Source organism: Canis lupus, chromosome 5, assembly GCF_011100685.1.
Source record: "Canis lupus familiaris isolate Mischka breed German Shepherd chromosome 5, alternate assembly UU_Cfam_GSD_1.0, whole genome shotgun sequence".
NCBI lineage: Eukaryota > Metazoa > Chordata > Mammalia > Carnivora > Canidae > Canis > Canis lupus.
Window position 1 is genome coordinate 71,139,888 of NC_049226.1, and position 19,173 is coordinate 71,159,060.

At 44.6% G+C, this 19,173-nt stretch overlaps 1 long non-coding RNA gene across 2 annotated transcripts; it reads left to right on the forward strand.

Moving 5' to 3' along the window:
- The first annotated feature begins 285 nt into the window (after positions 1–285).
- LOC102154971 lies at positions 286–19,158 on the forward strand. 2 transcript variants are annotated; one of them, XR_005360035.1, is made up of 5 exons: positions 286–493; positions 5,957–6,019; positions 13,197–13,305; positions 16,316–17,720; positions 17,905–19,158. It is a non-coding gene; the product is annotated as an uncharacterized LOC102154971 (long non-coding RNA). The 2 variants fall into 2 exon arrangements; XR_005360036.1 differs by having other exon boundaries at positions 16,316–17,391; positions 17,619–19,158.
- The last annotated feature ends 15 nt before the right edge of the window (positions 19,159–19,173 follow it).

Genomic DNA, 19,173 nt, shown 5'->3' on the forward strand with positions numbered 1-19,173 from the left:
CCTGCCCAGCCCGCGCGCGCGCGCCCGTCCGGCCCGGCTCAGCGCTCGGAGACCAAGCGGGAGCCCCCGGAACGCGCCTGCGCCATCCGCGGCGCAAGGGGCCGGCGCCTTTAAGGAGTCGCGGCGTTGCGTCATTTCTCCGCGACGCCCCCGCGCCGTCGGTCCCGCCCTCTCGCCGGGGGTCGCCGGAGGCGGCCAATCAGAAGCCTCGCTCTTCCTGGGGACGCGCGGGGGGCGCCGCCGAGGGGCGGGCGGCGGCCCGGAGCGCTCGCTGCTGAGGCGCGGGGCGTGCGGGCGCCCGGGGCTGTGCGGCTGGGCCCGCGGCCTCTGGCGCCGGGCGCCTGCGTCCGAGCCTCGGCTCTTCCGCTGCGTGGCCGTGGTAAGGTGCCCATCCCCAGTTTCTCCATCTGCAAAGTGAAGCGGCTGACTTCGTGTGAGCGGCGGCGCGGCCCTGATGAGAGAAGCGCAGAGACCCGAGAAAGCGGGCCCTCAGGTAGAGCACTTGGCCGCAGGCTGCGGAGGAGAGGCGGCGGGCGGGGCCCGAGAGGTAACCCACAGGCCCGTGTGTTGCGGAGCCTCCTGATCCGCGGTGACGGGGGTTGGCCTTGTCCCCGCAGGGGTTGGGGACTCTGAAAGGGCTTTCAGCAGGGTGTTTTGTGAAGATCACCCAGTGGAGGCGAGAGCAGGAGGAGGATGGTGCTAAAGGAGAAGGATGCCTAAATAGTGCAAGACTTGAGGGCGCCGGCGTCCTAAATTGAGGGATGCTGTGGACGTGGATAACAGTGGGTGGCTTTACTTATTTAGGTTTTAAAAGATTTTATTAATGAGAGACAGAGAAAGGGAGGCAGAGGCACAAGCGGAGGGAGAAGCAGGCTCCCTGCGGGGAGCCGGATGCGGGACGCGGTCCCAGGACCCCGGGACCCCGGGGTCACGCCCTGGGCCGGAGGCTGACGCTAACCACTGAGCCACCCACGTGCCTTCAAAACAAAACAAAACAAAACAACTGTGAGGGAGCCCAGGACTGGGTAAGTGCTGGGATGTTGGTACCTTCCAGACGGATAGGAAATGGCAGCGGTGTGGAGGGTGCCAGCTGTTCAGATGCGACTAAGACCAGAGTTGTGACAGGAAGCAGCGCTGGCCTGAGGTTTCCCTGGAGGTTGAGGGCACACGGAAATGTGGGACGTGACCAGCATCCTGGACAAACACTAGGTTGTTTGTACAACCTGATTGCACAAACATCAGTTGGTTTGTACAACTAATAAGCTCTTAAAGAATTGGCAATTCTTCTGAAGATTTAGCAGTTAGAACCCAGGACCCCAGGAATGGTCAGCCTTTCAGAGAAGGTAGGAGGGGGTTTTCACTGGATCAGTTCAGTCTTTTCCTTCAGCCAACCAGAGAAGTCCAATAGCGAAGGCTTTGGAGTCACTGCAGGAGGAAGAGTATATGCCTAAGGCAGAGTCCTCTGCAGAGGAATAGATGGGGGAAAGGAAGTTAGTAGTGGAAGCTCTAGACTTTCCCAGTTCCTTCTTCAAACTCCGCTCAGCATTTATGGGTGAAACGATAAAGATGTCTAGGATTGGCTTCAAAACAAAATGAAGGGATGGAGGGAAGCAGGGGAGGGTATGGATGAATCGGAAGTGCTGATGAGTTACTAATTGCCAAAGCGGGTTGTGGGTTCATGGAGTTTCATTGTACTAGTCTCTGTATTTTTGTGTATGTTGTAAAATGTCACAATAAAAGCAAAAAAGCAAAAAAAAAAAAAAAAAAAAAAGCAAAAAAGAAACAAAAACAAGATAAGCGGCTCAAACTTAATCTTCTCTGTGCTACCTGCCTAGTACCCTGGGGGCAGTCAACACATCTCTCTTCAAGATGTTGCTGTGCTTTGAACATTGCTCTGACCGGTAACTCATTATAAATGGGTTTATGTATCCATGTCCGCGGCTAGCTTGTATATTTTAGTGGCTCAATTTCCAGATGCAAAGCACAGTGCCGGGCCTTAGAAGTGCTCACTGAACGTTGGATGGATGAAGAAGGACCAACAAAATTGTGAATACCAGGCACTTAATAAATGTTTTCTGAATTTTATCGTCTGTTTTTAGTTTTTGTCTTCATTCCCAACTCGCTTGTTGGGGTCAAAAATGACGTACATGACAGAGAAATAGTACTTTATATACAATATAGATATTTGGTAAATACTTATTAATTGCATGGAATGCTGGTCGACTCTTCAGCTCTCAGGAGGTTCCAAAACAAAACAAAGTTCAAATAACAGAATCACCCTCAGGTGACCAGTTTCCCCAGAATGGGAGTGTTGCCTCAGTTGAAATAACCAGAGGTGACTGGGGATTAGTCAGGTAGGCTCTTCCTGGTAGAGGTGAACCGTCTCTGGCATTTTGACAGAAGGAAGGAAGGGGCAGGCTCTGCCCCACAGATCCTTCCTCCCACGCTTGGGCCCTCTTCTTTCCTTCCCTACAGCACCAGGATGAGTTTTCTTGGGGCACCTGAGCTGACCTCAACACTTTATTGCAAACCTAGCATCCTTTTGTCAACTCTCTTTCAGGAAACCAAGATGATTTTCTGATTATCAGGGGACACCCAGGCAGAGAGCTGTAGACAGACCTGCACTGATCAGCAAAAAGGTAGTTGCTGGCTCTGAGGGTCACCTGTGCACCAGGCGGCTGATCAGCAGACCTTATATATGCTTTCAAACAGCCCCACTATTTGCAATATTTCCCAGTTGCCCACTCGCCTGAGTAACTCATCCTTCAAAACCAAGCTCAAACATGACCTTCAAGGAATCTGGGCAGCCTCTCATGGGAGAGTCCCTGGGCTATGTCATGTTTCTGCTCTCCATGCTGCCCTTACTGCACTGTAATTAGCCGGTTCCTAAGCTAGTTTGCAAGAGCTTCTCCAAGGTAAGAGCTGTGTTGTGTTCACTCAGTGTTCCAAGGAACTTGCACAGTGCCTGGTACTTAATAGATGCCACTTGAGTGCTTTTGCATAATTAGAGGTAGCAAGTTGGGTAAATGAGCACAGTAAGCAGGATGTAACAGTGGGTTTGGGGGATGACGGAGCTGAGGAACACTCTAGAGCAGGAGGCTGCCCCTTGGCTCTAGCTGATTGCTTCATGGGATAATGGGTAGTGGTGCCGCCAAATCCAGTGATTTTTCAAGAGATCTGTAAAATTCATGTCCACATGTCAAATGTCTCAGTTTTTAACATTAGCCACTCCTTCCATTTGGGAGAAAAAGATGCATCATGGGTGTGCAGCCAGGTTCTGGCTTTAATTCATTTCCAGAGGTAATCCGAAAATCATCTTGGTTTCCTGAGAGGGGAGTTAACAATCAAAAAGATGCTAGGTTTGCAATAAAGTGCTGAGGTCAGCTCAGGTGCCCCAAGAAAACTCATCCTGGTGCTGTAGGGAAGGAAAGATGAGGGCCCGAGCGTGGGAGGAAGGATCTGTGGGGCAGAGCCTGCCCTCCCATCAGCTACAGGAGCCACTCCTGGTCAGACCTTGGACTGTTTTGTAGCCTTTCTTGTTGTTGCTCAAACTGAGCCACCCTTGATACTGTTTACAGCCATCAGAATGATGTATTTGGTGTTATTGTTTCCCTACATGACATAGATTTCAGATCTCAGCTGTTGTGAAACCAGTAATTTGAGATCTAGTAGGCTCCCAACTGTTTCAGTCTCTGGTGACTCTAGTGGCTAAACAACCCCCCAGAGAAAGGATTTTCTTCTCCTCCTCCTTCTTTTTCTTCTCCTTCTCCTTTTCTGGTCTGAAGACTAAAAAGGATGTTCACAAGGTATTAGAAATGGTCATTCATTCAACAAATATTCAGCATCTGCCATATGACACGTTGCAGATACAATGATGGTGAAAACAGACATAATTACCTCAGTGGTATCATTGTAGAGACTTCCTACTCTCTGTGCTTTTGTGATCATGGATCATTTTTACAGTCAAAAAAATTTTCCAGTTGCAAAAAAGGAAAAAAAACAGCTTTGTTTTGCTTTGAAAAATGAGCCCTCATAGAAGAGAAGAATCACCTTGGAGTTTGGGGTTTTGTTTTTTAATAAATGTTGGAAAGAGGAATGAGAGTCCTGCAAGAGAAATAATGCAAAGAAAGAACTTAATAGTTTGGAGGCTTTTTAGAAAACATTGACTCTCAGATTCAATTTATTGAAGAGAAAACTGATGCAAGATGAGTCAAGGACTCAGTCAAGGTCATACATGTGATCTCGTTGAAACAGAACACACAGGCCCGGAGCTTCTGCCTTCCAGCCCTGTAAGCTTTTCCATTACACTAGGTTGACTCTTTGTAAACATTAATTTGGTTGAGACAGTCTCTTCTGATTCATTTTAAGGCGGTCTTCGCATATTTTATGGGTAAATCTGTCATTTGTCCAAATCTATATATAGCTCCTTTCGGAAAATCTAAGCTCTTCCAAATTGCTGAGTCAGAGAGCATCTGAGTATTTATAACTTTTGAGAGTTGATTTCATATATTTACATAATATTCAGAGAAGTGTCTCAGAAACCAGTGAACTAATTAAGTTGTAATGAAGATAGTGACTGTTTCTGACCAAATGCATGCTGTACTCCCCAGCACCTACACACCGTAGGTACTCAAGAAGTATTTGCCGAGTAAGTGTTAGTAACTAGGGAGAACTGAGATTTTTTTCTGTCCGTAAGATGTCTGTCAGATGTTTTCTACAATTCCCTCACTGAACACCAAGCAAGAGCTTGCTAACAACTCCAAGTGAGTATCTAACAGCTATCTGCAACTAACATGTCAGAAATTCAACTCGTGGTTTACCCCTTAAACCTAATCATTCCCCAAATCAGTGGAAGCATCGTTCATTGATGGACTGAAGGACTGGAGGACATTAGGGACATCCTTGACCTCTTTCTCTCACACCCTTCTTACCAGCAAACCTTGCAGTTCTTCCTGCAGACAGTCTCCTGAATCCAGCCTCATCTTACAGCCTCTGGGAGTACCACCCTGATAGAGCCACTAATCAATGCCCCCTACCTAGACTTTAGCAATGGCCTCCCAGTTGGTCTCCTTGCTTTTTCTCTTGCCCCCTTATGAGTTCTTTCTCCCTATAAGCTAATCAGATCAAGTTGCTTCTCAGTGCAAAATGACTTCCCTGTGGCTTATGAAGCCCTATGTGAACTTTATTTCCTCTGCGACCTCATTTCCTCCCACTCTCCTCTCCCTCAGTGTGCACTGACCAGGATGGTTCTTTTTGCTTTTCAACCAAGCCTCAACCAGCCTTTGCGCTGGCTGATTTCTGGGCCTGGAAGTCTCCTTCCTCGTGTTCTCATAGCTTGTCTTTCATTCTACTTAGATCAGAGCTTAAACATCAACTCCTCCGAAAGCCCTCCATTTAGCTAATTTCATTCTTCCTCAGTGCATTTGATCACTACCTTTAGACTACCTTTAGTTATATATGTTTGTTTATTGTATGTTTCCTCTGACTATCATACGGGTTTCATGAGGCCTGGTAGGAGCTTCCTATTTTATTCATCACTGTATCCTCAGCCTCTAAAATGATGCATGGAATATATTATGTGTGTAATAAATATACACTTATCAAAAGAAAGAAATGTAAAGAAGGAAGGTGGGGGGAAGGCAGGGCAACCTCCCTGAACCTTTTCATCCCTTGCTGTCTGACCTGACATTGCCAACGTAGAGGAAGATGAATTATCAAGAGTGACCCAAAGGATGCAAAATGAAACTTCCCAGATCTTAGGAGGTCACAGTATAACAGCTCTGGGCATAGGGTGTCCTAATAACTACTTTCAAACCAAGTTCCGTGCAAGAACCTTACCTTCCCCCTTCAAGCCACACCCTTTTGCACATCGTACCCTTTAAATGTAGTTTAGGTATTATATGTTTAAATACCTGAAAACATAAAAAAAAATACTCAGTTTCTGCTCTTTTCCTAGGATTTTGGTCAATACACTGCTGAGTGTACAATGAACTCGTGTATCCTGCAGAATTTGCATTGTGTAAGTAATCCATCTGCTCCTCAGACCTGTTCAAATGTCTCATGTCATCTGAATTCCTTTAATTCATTGGATTTCGTACCTGCCTGCCCTCTTTCTGCGACCCTTGGAGACCCTGGGGAAGTTACTGCAGTCTGTAACTTGGCAGAGCCAGAGTAACTTCACAGAGCGGTCAGGAGGATTAAAGGAAAGGACCCCAGTGAAGTGGTGACAACAGGGCCTGGCTTGTGGTCAGTGCTCAGTAAATGCTAAGTGTTAGGTTGGTTGTCGCTGCCGCCTCCATCCTAATCCTGGTTTTCAGTTGCATCCTTGCCCATCTCAGGAATGATTAGCTTCTTTTCTCTCTTTTTTAAAGATTTGATTTATTTACGTAGAGCGTGGGTGGGCAGAAGGCAGGAGAGAAAGAATCCCAAGTAAGCACTTTCCGCGTGGAGCCCAGTATGGGGCTAGATCCCATGACCCTGAGATCATGACCTGAGCGGAAATCACGAGTCAGATGCTCAACTGAGCCCCCTAGGCACCCCAGGAATTAGCTTCTAGTTGACTTCACACCAAAATCTAGTCTCTTCCCCTGTGCAGTCAGGGCCCTACCCACCAGGTCCTCTGCGGATCTGGGTTGACAACCTCCCTGGGCTTTCTCCCTGGTGCTGGGCTCTAGGTGGGCACAGCTGGTCTTCTCATATCCTCTAACACTCCCTTTTCCTGCTCCAGCTCTTTTTTTTTTTTTTTTTTTAATTTTTATTTATTTATGATAGAGAGAGAGAGAGAGGCAGAGACACAGGCAGAGGGAGAAGCAGGCTCCATGCACCGGGAGCCCGATGTGGGATTCAATCCGGGGTCTCCAGGATCGCGCCCTGGGCCAAAGGCAGGCGCCAAACTGCTGCGCCACCCAGGGATCCCTCCTGCTCCAGCTCTTAAAACACCCCATTCTAGTCCTTTTATTGTTTTAACATTTAAATTCATTTTTACGTTTTCTGAAATATGTCCAACCTCTTCTCCAGCAAGTTTTGAAACTAGCACTGTCATATATTTATTATCAAACCATTTTTATTGAGGTATAACATACGGTAGAGTGCACTAATCTTAAGCATACAGCCCAGTGAATTGGTCCATATGAGCAGGCCTGTGGAATCACCAGCCAGATCAAGATAAAGGACATTTCCAGCAACCCAGAGGCTCCCATAGACCCATGTCCAGGCAACACCTCCCAGAGGAACCCACTGTCTGACTTCTGTCACTGATTGGTTTTTCCTGTTCTTGGACCTTTGTGTCCAGCGTGTTTCACTCACAGTGTCTTTTGAAATTCTTCTATTTTGTTATATATATATATATATATATTTTTTTTTTTGTAAATGTGACTATACCAGTCACATTTGACTGGGCCACTATATGTTTATCCATTTTCCTGTTGATGGATGTTTGGATTTTTTCAGTTTGGGGCTATAACAGAAGCACTGTTATGAACAACTCTTTGGGTGGCCTATTGGCACTTTTTTCTTGTGTCAATGTGCCAAAGAGTTGAATTGCTGGGTCATAGGGCAGGCATAGGTTCAGCTATAGCAAATACTGCCAGACAGTTTTCCAGAGTGGTTGTACCAAATTATACTCCCACCCATCATGCATGAGAGTTCCAGTTGCTTTGCATCCCTCTGTAATTGGTGGTGTTGGTCTTTTAATTATACCCATTCTGGTGGGTGTGTGGTGGTATATGTACATATGTATGTATTTTAATATATGTATATATGTATGCATGTGTATATATTTATTAAGTCCATGTGTATATATATTAAATACATATATTTAAGTGCTTGTTTGAGTTGTGCCTCATTTTTAAAATTAGTTCTTCAAAGTGATATTTAGGAGTTCTTTACCGTATATGTGGGAACACACATTTTTTCACCCTCTCTGTGGCTTGGCTTTCACTCTCTAAATAGTATCTTTGATGAACAGACATTCTTAATTTTAATGAAGTTGAGTTTATCACTTTTTCCTTTTATGGCTAGCGCTTTTCATGTTCTGTTTGAAAATCTTTGTGACCACAATGCTATTTTCCTATGGTTTCTTCTAGAAGCTTCTGTTTCCCTTTCACATTTAGGTCCATGATCCATCACCTCAGCTTACATGCATTTTCTTAAATCCAGCTCACAACTCAGTTCTTCAGAGATTCATTTATTTGTTCATGCTTGTAATCACTCATTCATCTGATTCTTCAAGTACCTAGATTTGCCTGACCCTTATGGGAGAAGAAAAGCAGTTAGAGTCAACATTTAAGGAGCTTACTGGCCAGTAGGGGAGAGGGGAGACTTGCACACACATAATATCTAGAAAGTAGTAATTTAGTTAGAAAATGTGATATGGGGACACCCGGGTGGCTCAGTGGTTGACTGTCTGCCTTCGGCCCATGGCGTGATCGTGGAGTCCCGGGATCAAGTCTCGCATCGGGTTCCCTGCATGGAGCCTGCTTTTCCCTCTGCCTATGTCTCTGCCTCTTTTTGTGTCTCTCATGAATAAATAAAATCTTTAAAAAAAATGTGATATGACCTGATTATTCTAATAGACCACCCAGAGTCATTTCCTCTCTGAACCTAGCAGACAGGTGCATTCCCCACATGCTGTGACCCCGTCTTTCTCATCCTTCATTGGTTCTGCCTTTCCTTCAGGTAAAAGTCCAAGTCCCTATGCCTGATATTGAGATATCCTTCCCATCCGCCCCCTCTTCATCTTCTAGATCCCCACCATCCTCATCCCAAACTCTTGCGCACACCCACCTGAATTCCCAAATAGAACAAGCTGTACTTCCCACCAGCTGTTTGCATCTGCCTTTTCCTCCTTCCTGGGCTCCTTTTCCTATGACTGGTGCCTGAAGTATCACCTCTGTGAAGCTTCCCCTGGTTTCTCTCTCTCTCTCTCTCTCTCTCTCTCTCTCTCTCTCGCCTTGAAATCTCCCTCTGGAGTCAGATTGCTGGGTTTAAACCCTGCTTCTTATCACTTTCCAGCTCTGTGCCCTTGGGCATGTTCCTTAAAGTGCCTCTGAGCCTTACATTCCCCATGGGGAATAACTGTGGTTCCTGCACAATAAATACACTTATCCAGCTACAATGTTAAACACAGTACCTGGCCCATAGTAAGTGCTCAGCAGATGTTCACTTGAAAAATAGTCACACCCATCACACTAATGGCATTTGTCTGCTAACATACTGGTCTTTTCACTAGATGCGAGGTTTCTTGAAATTAGACATCACTTCCTTAATTTTTCCACAATTCCCACTTCTTGTGCCCATCCGTGGAGTCGTCAGTGCAGTCCCCTGTGTGGAGAGCTTTTTGCCCATCACCCAAACTAACCTTAACAACAACCTGCAAGATAAGTATTAGGTTCTCCATGCTGTGGTTTAAAAAAACCAAGGCTCAGAGAGCTAAAAACTCTGTTCCACATTCCCTCAGCTGATTCATGGAGGAGCCAGGATTTTGACTCTGTTTTCTTGCCAAGTTTGTGAGCTCTCCATCATGTACCCTTGCTTCTCATTGCATGGCGAGCACTAACAGAACTCAGTAAATATCTGATGAACAGAATTCAATCTAATAAACCTAGAACCTACCCGTGCTTGTCAGAAAGGGACATGGATTTATTTGTGAAGTTGTGAATGTGGCCCTCAAAGGCCAAGCAATCAGAGACTGAGACTCTTCTGGCAAAATAGCATCTAGAGTAGGTGACTGCTTTCAACTTTTCCCTCTTGGGAAACACTCGTTTCGTCACCAATAATTTGTACTTTGCGACAGCAAGGTGTGCTCTCTAATTGACACAATGCTGTCTTTCCAGAGAAACAGGTTGTCACTTTTCACAAAATTTGTCCTATTTAATGACACTTTTTGTTTGGTGTTTAATTACCTACCATTTCTTCTATTGCTACAGTACAGTCCCAAGGTTTTAAAATGTTGTGCCAAGAGTCTTGGGAAGATCTTTTCCTGGCAGATTCTGGAAGCCCGGCCTTTCCAGCTCAATTGTAAATGTCTTGAGAGCAGTGATCACATCATATCCGACTGAATCTCCATGGTACCTGAACTTGGTTAGGCAGGCTTGCAATAAATATTTGCCAAATTCAGTATCTCTGTGCTTTTTCATGCTGCATGCTGGACTAGGCCTCAGGAGGGAGAAAGGAGGAATCAGATTCAGCTCTTGCCCTCCAGGAACTTCTAGTCCAATGCAGGAGATAAGTCTTGAAAATAATCAGCAAACATCTGACATGGAAAATGCAGTTTGGGATGCAGATTGTAGCAGAGCTACATGGGGGTAAACCCCCTTCCCAGAGCATTATTTGTACTTAAAGATTGCTGAGAAATTCTTTGATATTTAAACAAGCATGGGCATAACATGGAATGCACTATATAACATATGCATGCATTTTAAGGTAAAACACAGATTTTTTTTTTAAAGATTTTATTTATTTATTCATGAGAGACTAGGCGGAGGGAGAAGCAGGCTCCCCTCAAGGAGCCCAATGCGGGACTCAATCCCGGATCCCGGGATCAGGACCTAAGCTGAAGGCAGATGCTCAACCACTGAGCCACATTTCAAGGTGCTATATTTGGTAGATTTGTCCTCCTGCCTTCCTTCTGGGAGCTAGCTCCCCTCTCCTCTGCCTTCAGGAGTATTTCGATGGGTGATGATGGTGAGCACTGCCATTGCAGCAGTCAGAATTAGGCTTTTAATTGGGCTCTGCTCTATCACTTTCTAGATTTTGAGAACCTGAGCTTTCTGAACCTCGGTTTATTAGAGATTTTTAAAAAGCTTCTGTCACATACATGGTAGCTTTTATGCATGTTGTGAGGAAGCAGAGATTTATGGGATGGATGGATGGCAGGCAGGCAGGCATAGGAAACAAGTCAGTTTTTTGCCTCGTAGCAAAAAAAAAAAAAGTACATATTTTCTTTATCATCAATACTTTGTGATTCTACAGCATTTTGTACCCTCAAAGAATTTTCATACTCATAAAAATCAAAGAAAGTAGAGCAATCCCAATTCTACTTGTAAGAAGAAGTGGGGCCTTAAGAAATGCCCAGAGCCTTGCAAAAATTGAGCCTGGCTAACTTGAGATTTGAACCAGTGCTTGGTTCAGCATCTTTAACACAATAGCTTGGGGACTTATTAGGGGGTAGGGGTGGTTAGAAGGGGGCATGCCTTTCCTCCCAGAGCTGTGTGTAGCCTGTTAATTTGGGCTATTTGTCATGAGTCACAGAATCACAGAATCCTCATGGCTGGGGCCCAAAGTTCTCCTCTTTTCCTATGGAGAAGCTGATTCAAGCAATAGACTCTACTCTCCTTAAGAACATACATTTACACAAGAGTTCACATGCAGTTGCAGGAAGCTCATGGGCACCCTGAAGCCCCTCCACCATGCCCCCTCAGGTGCTCAGGACCTCTCTATAGCCAGCCTCTTAAGCTTGACCAACTACAGAAACACAAACTCATTATCTCCAGGAAGATAGTTAGAAACAGTATAACTCAACAAATCCCAGCAACTTCAGCCAGGGACCACTTACCTTCCCATCTCTGTATCATCTGAATTCTCAAAAGTTTGCCCTTCAGTAAATATCTAAAGCCAAACCATCCATTGCCCTCCCAGACTTTTGCAAGTCTTGGTAGAGATAAGAATTGAGGTTATATGTATTTTAGAGATCAAAATTACCGGTGTGCTAATGGAACGGGGTGGAGACCATGAATAGGATAATACATAGGTTGCCTAGAATCGATTGGCCTCACTACAGGCAATGCCTTCGTTGTTATGAAAGCCACGATCAACCACAGAAGATAAAGAACTAGATTCACAGCTGACAGAAACTTGGTGAGGCCATGCAGGTCATATATTCATTCAACACTCATGTACTGAGCACTGGCTATGTGCCCAGGACTGCTCTAGGCCCCTAGGAGACATAGGAGATGAAAACAGAAAAGTCCTTGCCCCGAAAGTAATCCTTGAGTTTCTATTCCATTGAGGAAGATGGACAAATACCATGAACTATGATAAACACGTAAATTTTACAGTGTGCTAGAAGGCCAAAAGTGCTTCGGGGAAAATGAAGTTAAAAGGGATAAGGGGATTAGGAGTGTGTGTGATGACGGAGTTAAAAAGTTGCAGTGTTAAGTTGGGGTCAGGAAATCCACACTGAAGGGGAGAATTGAGCAGGTTCTGAAGTCGAGGAGGCCATGTGTGCTACTGTGGTCATTCCTGGAGGGGCTGAGCCAGGTGATGCCGGTGGCACTGTTCAATGTCTAGCATTTGTGCATTCATGCAGCAGGTATTTACTGAATACATTAGGAGCTAGGTGCTTGGGGTAAGCTGGATAATAGTCTCCAAAGATATCCAGGTCCTAATCCTTGGAATCTGTGAGTATCACCTAGATGGCAAAGGAATTTGCAGATGTAATAAAGTTAAGGATTTTAGATAGGAAGGGTATCCTGTGTTATCTGGTGTGCTCTAAATGTAACTGTAAGTGTCCTAAGAAAAGGGAGGTAGGAGGAGATTTTGACTGCAGATGGAGGAACGTGATGGGACACTGAAGCAGGGGGACGAAGGAGGAGGTGGTATGAGATCCCAAGCCAGGGGATGAGAAAGCTGGAAGAAGCAAGGAAACAGACTCTCCTTTGCAGTCTCCAGAAGGAAGCTGCCCTTCTGCACCTTGATTTTATTCCTGTAAGACTAATTTTGGACTTCTGACCTCCAGAACTGTAAGAATAAATCTGTGTTGCTTACATCATCATAGTTGTGGTGATTTCTTCCAGCAGCTATATAGAAAACAATCCAATGTTATTTCAGACAAGGATATAGTGATGAACCAAACCGATGAAAATCCCTGCTGTGTACACTCCCCGTTCTTGACCACTCAACCTGTGCTGGGCACTGGCCTGTGCCCTTGGTATGTAGTATCGTATGTAGTATCCCCAAGTAGTTGTCACATCAACCCCAGGAGATGGCTGTTTGAACTGAAACCAAGTAACTCAGAGACCCTGCTCTCTAACCATCGTAATTGTGTTCTGCCCATGCCCAATTAGACAATTTGTTGTGCAGTGGCTATTTGGGCCATGCCAACAATCTGCTTATGTCATTTCTGATGCCACTGGCCAGCAGGGTGAACTGGAACACTCTGGTGCCTGGGAGGCTGACCCTTTGTTCTTTCACCACAGCAGGAGGAAGGCCTTGCTCAGAGAGAGGAAGATCATCCTTCATTCAAGAGTTTATGAGTAGCAGTCACTGCTTGAATTGCCCACATAACCTCAGCTAACTCAGATGGTGGTAAGTGGCAGGCACATCTCCTAAGGACTTTAAGAACACTGATTTATTTAATCCTCACTGTAGCCCTGTGAGCTACATTCTGTTACTATCCTCATTCCATGGATGAGGAAAGAAGCATAAAGAAGTTAAATAATCTATCCACTTTGTCCCAGGCACTGTACTAAATCCTGAACGTGGAAAAGTGAGTAAAATTCAGGCAATAAAAGTAGTGGTTAAGAATTTGGACTCTGGAGTCCATTTGCCAAAGAAGAAATTTTAAAAATTACATAAATTGGACTTCATCAAAATTTTAAAACTTTGGTACTTCAAGGCACCATCAAGAAAATAAAGACTACCCACAAAATGGGAAAAAATATTACAAATCATATATTTGATAAGGGATTTACATCCATAATATATAAAGAACTCTTACAAATGAACAATGAAAAGACAAATACCCCAGTTTAAAAATGTCAAGAGAATGGTGCATGGGTGGCTCAGTTGGTTAAGGGTTCAACTCTTGATCTCAGCTCAGGTCTTGGATCTCAGGGTTGTGAGTTCAAGCCCCTGTCAGGCTCCACACTGGGCATGGAGCCTATTTAAAAAAAAATGGCAAAAAAAAAAAAAAATGGCAAAAGACTTGAGTAGGTATTTCTCCAAAGAAGACATACACATGGCCAGTATGGAAGCATATGGAAGGATATTCAACATCATTAGTTATTAGGAAAATGCAAATCAAAACCACAAGATACCACTTCATTGTATCGAGGACAGCTGAAATAAAAACAGCAGACAATAACATGTTAGGAAGGATGTGGACAGATGAAACTCTCATATATGTCTGGTGGAATGTAAAATGGTGCAGCCACTTTGAAAAGCTGCTAGGCAGTTCCTCAAAATTTTAATTAACTGTGTTAATAACACAGTTATCATATGACACAGCAATTTCACTCCTAGGAATATATGTAAGAGGAATGAAAACATATGTCCACATAATGTTCATAGCAGCATTATTCACAATAGCCAAAGAGAGGAAACAGCCCAGATGGCTATCACCTGATGAATGGATAGACAAAATGTGGGCTATTCATACAATGGAATATTATTTGGCCACAAAAAGAATGAAGTGTTGATTTATGCAACAGCATAAACAAACCTTGAAAACATGCTAAGTGAAAGCAGTCACAAAAACTCCATACCTTGTGTGATTCAATTTATATGAAATGTCCACAGCAGGCAAATCCACAGAGACAGAAAGCAGATTTGAGTTGTCTTGAATTGGGGTGGGGACACAGAAGGCGGAGAGACTGCTAATGCAGACAGGGTTTCTTTCTGGGGTGATGACAATGTTCTAAAATTAGACCATGGTGTTTGTTACACAGCACTGAATATACAAAAACCACTTAATTGTGTATTTTATGAGTGAATTTTAAAATTTTTATTTAAATGTATATGAACAAATTTCATGGTATGTGAGTTTGATCTAAAAAAAATATTATTATGAAGAATGACTATCAGGGCACCTGGGTGGCTCAGATGGTTAAGCATCCAACTCTTCATTTTGGCTTAAGGTCATGATTTCAGTTTGTGAGACTGAGCCCTGTGTCAGGCTCTGTGCTGAGGAGTCTGCCAGAGATTCTCTCTCTTTGCCTCTGCCCCCACCCCCATGCCTGCTCCCTCTTTCTCTCTCTCTTTCTAAACAAATCAATAAAATATTTTAAAAAATAAACAGAAGAATGACTATCAGTCCTTGATTGTCCTCGAAGAGGCCACTGGAGATTTCTGTTTAGATAGTGCTAGTTCCATTTCTTACAGATAAATTGGGGATCTGGCCCAAACCTGTCTTCTCTGCGCAGTTTATACCCCATGGTTCAAGTTTTTTAAATTTGCCAACTTCTCTCCTGATTCCAAGCCTCAGCACAGGACTGTTTCTTTATCCAGATCACCCATTTCCCCTGGTTCCCTACTGCCATCCTTCCCGTATGAGCCATCCCGGGTTTTCAGGGCAGCATTGGGCACCCCCTGAGGTGTTCCTTTTTCTTACCACCATTTCCCCGAATTGTGTTCGTCTGTTTCCCTGATGATGTGTCCTTCACTGTGCCATATGTTCCCTGAGGACAGCTGAGGTTGTGCTCAGCATTAAATGCCAACACAGTTTTGGTAATCACTGAATGGATGAATGAATGAGTGAAATGAATATAGACCTGGAAAAGTGGGAGCATCTGCACAGAGTGGAAAGATATGGAGGAGATGGAATAGAGAAGAGGAGAAAGGGAGGATTTGGATGAAAATTATATTACCAAGTACCCCCTTTTTCTATGACCTATAGCCGCTTTGACCCTGCGAGCCTCTTGGATTCTATAAAGGCTTCTCAGTTTCCTCTGAATCAACCCAAAACCTTAGGTCTTTCAAAGAACACCTCAAACGTTGTTTTTCTACTCTTTGGCTCAGAAATATCACGTTGGGGATCTAGTCAAAGAAAATTGCAATAATAAGCAGTTGAATAGAGCAGGGGCGAAGGGTAAGCTCTAGAAATGTGTATGCAAAGTTACTAATCTGGCATTATTTATAATAATAAAAAATTGGAAGCAACCTAAATATCCAGTGGTAGGATAGTATACATCATGCCATGTCCCAAAGATGAAATGATGTGCTCCCATTAGAAGAATTCAGTACTTTGAGAAAATACCTATATCATACGTTCAGTGAGAGAAGCAAGTTATAAAATGGGGTAGGTTACTGGTGGGTAGCTTACCAATTGCTACTCTATAAGCTGTGCACAAAAATATCTTAAATACTGAAAAAAAAAAAAACCCACCAGAATGATTTCAGGAGTTTTCTCTTGATAGTAGGATTATGGGTGTCTTTCCCATTTCTTTTTTAATGTAACCAGGTATTTGATGAATATATATGATTTTTATAATCAGACAAAAAAATCACCTAATTCTCTCACTCTTTCAACTGCTCTTTCTTGGGGAAGTCACTGCTTTGTTCAGTCAACCCACACCTGTCCCCAAATCCTTTTCCTAAGCTACACTATCAGCCTGCAAGGACCAGCACTTTGTCAGGGGCTCCATCCACACACTGAGGCAGCGCTTGAAGATGCACTCCTCCAGGGAAGCCTTTCCTGATCACCAAGAGGAAAGAAGACTGGCTCATCCCCACCCTGCCCAAACACAGTGCTTCCACATCTCTCTCTGCTCACCTTGTCCAAGAAGGCTGGACAAGCCTCCAAGACACTGGTGCTTGACCTCAAGGGACTCTTTCCTGACGTGGCCCAGCAGCTGGTGCAGCCAGGTGTGTGTATGTGTCTGTGTCTGCACCTGGTGGCTGATCCAAACTCCTAGAAGGAAGTTGAGGTAGAAGCCACAGGTCTTATCCCTGTTGGGTGATGAGGAAGATGATAATGACTCTTCTGTCTGCATGTCCTGATTTGCCATGGGTAAGACTTCTGTTGGCCATTTTAAAACCGCCCAAACAGTCTTTAAACAACTTAAGAAGTGATCAAAGGTGTTTGGACTTAACCTGGACCAGCAACGTTCTCAATGGAGTCAGCTCTGTGACTTTGGTTGGGAGGAAGCAAGTGTGAACCAGTAATGCAGATGTAGCTCGAAAGCACTGAGATGTTTCCTAAGTTGATCTATCCCAAGTATACATCCAGCTTATTCCTGAATTGGAATCAAATTAGAAAAACCTCTGAAGGAAAAAGTGGGTGAGCAGACGTTTGAGGGCTTACCAAGTACCTGACACATCTCAGAGCACTTGTGAAATGCTGTGGATTTATGAAAGCAATAAACAGGTCTGTGTGATTGATTGTTCCCGTCGCACTTCCTGGTCACATGTCACACCCACATGAAGCATAACAAGGAAGACTCAGAGAGGGTAAGACGGAGGTCTTGTGCCTTCAAGACAGGCGCATGCGTCTTAGCTCCCATGGCATTTGGGGCTGATTACCCTGGCCTGTGTGTAATGAGACACGACGGAGTTAAGGATCAAGATAAATCAGGTATTGTCATCGACCTTTGGTGTTTTTGAGACTGAGAAAGAAAGATTTGGCGTGCCCGCCTTCCTCATCAGTCTGGTATCTCACCTGTCATCTTAAACACGGTAAACAAACCACAGACATATTTTTCTTCCTTGCAGAACTGCACCCTTTTTTGTGAGTAGGTCTGGATACTGTTTGGCAATTGCAGTTGAGTAGAATGGGGGTGGGGAAGCGTTCGATTCCACCCTCTTCTCAAATACCTGAAGTAGAGTAATGAGTAGGTGTCACATTTGTCGCCTCTTCTCCACTCCTACTATCTGCATGCAGACCTTAATCATGTTTTCCTTAGGCCACCATAGCTGACATTTCCTTCCAATTGATCTCATGAAGGCTGGAGGTGCTGGGACACCCAGAGGGAGCAAGATGCTCTTCATTCTGCCATCGCCAGGAGGTCAGAGGCGTGGGATCTATAAGCCTACAGTGAAATGGAAATGCTGGGATGGGAGAGAGGATTTGAGGAACCAACAGGGAAAGAGAGCGGGGAGGGATCGTGGATGGCAGGGAGAGGAATCTGCTTGGGGACTCTTGGGTGCTGTCACTAGATTCCATGTGAACGGTCTTCCTTATCTTCCCAGGAGATCACTAGGAAATACCCATTTCTTGGTGGTACATTATCAACCAACAATCTGTTTATTGAAGGAATTCGCTCGTGCATTCACTCAGCGAATATTGAGAGCCTGTTATGCACCAGGTGGTGTTCTAGGTACTGAAGATACAGTAGTGAACAAAAACACTCAACACAGAACAACATGGATGAATCTCCAAGCAGTTCTGCGATGAAAAGTCAACCCCCGAAAGCTAATACTGGTGATTCCATTTATAGAAAAATTTTGAAATGGCAACATTTTAGAAATGGTGGTTGCCAGGACTTAGGGATGGGGTGAGGGGTGGTTCATGGTGGGAGAAAGTTGGTATAGTGGTAAAAAAGCACCATACGGAATCCTTGTATTGACATGCTATTCAGTATCTTGACCATGAGGGTGGTTACAAGAACTTACACATGATAAAATCACATAGAGCTAAACACACACACCAATGAGTGCAAGTAAAACTGGGGAGATGTGAAAAAGATCTGTGGGTTGAATCAATATCAGTATCTTCTTGGTTGCAATACTGTACTATAATGCTACTATTGGGAAAACCGGGTAAAGTCCATGCAGGATCTCTTTTGTATTATTTCTTAGAACTGTACATGGATCTATAATTATTCCAATAAAAATGTACAAAAAAAAAAAAACACCCCCGAAACAAAACCCAGCTCCCAGACCTGATGGAGCCTACATTTGAGTGGGAGCTAAGTGTTGCTTCGTGGTGGCCACAGGGTAAAAGCCAAGACCACACTCAGAGGTCTACCCCTTCTGGGGTATTCCATGTTCTCAAGACATGTCATTGGATCCCTACTGGTGACCGAAGGAAATCCAGACTTAGGGTAGGAGGCAGATGCAGAATAAGGGTGGACTCCCAGCTCCCCTGACCCTGTGACATGGGCATGTTGGAATTATCCAGTCTGCCTTTGGGTCTCTAAACCAGGCACCCATTAGACTAAAGGTGGGACTCAACTATCCATGGAGCTCCCAGTGCTCATGTGAGACCCTTCGTGGCTTATTCCCCACTTCCGCCATCCCCACCACCAACCTGCTTTCACCTCTGTGCAAACACTTGGTCCATCCTGGCAGCACATTCAGCTTGCGGAACCTACTTTCCCCATACAGGTACTAGCATGGCTCACTGCCCTAGTTCTCACCATTAGGCAAGAACTCCTCATGCCAGCCCTGGGCCTTGATCCTAGATTCTAGCCCCCTAGCCATGACTAGGAGTGAGTGTCCAGCCCTTTAGGGGAAAGG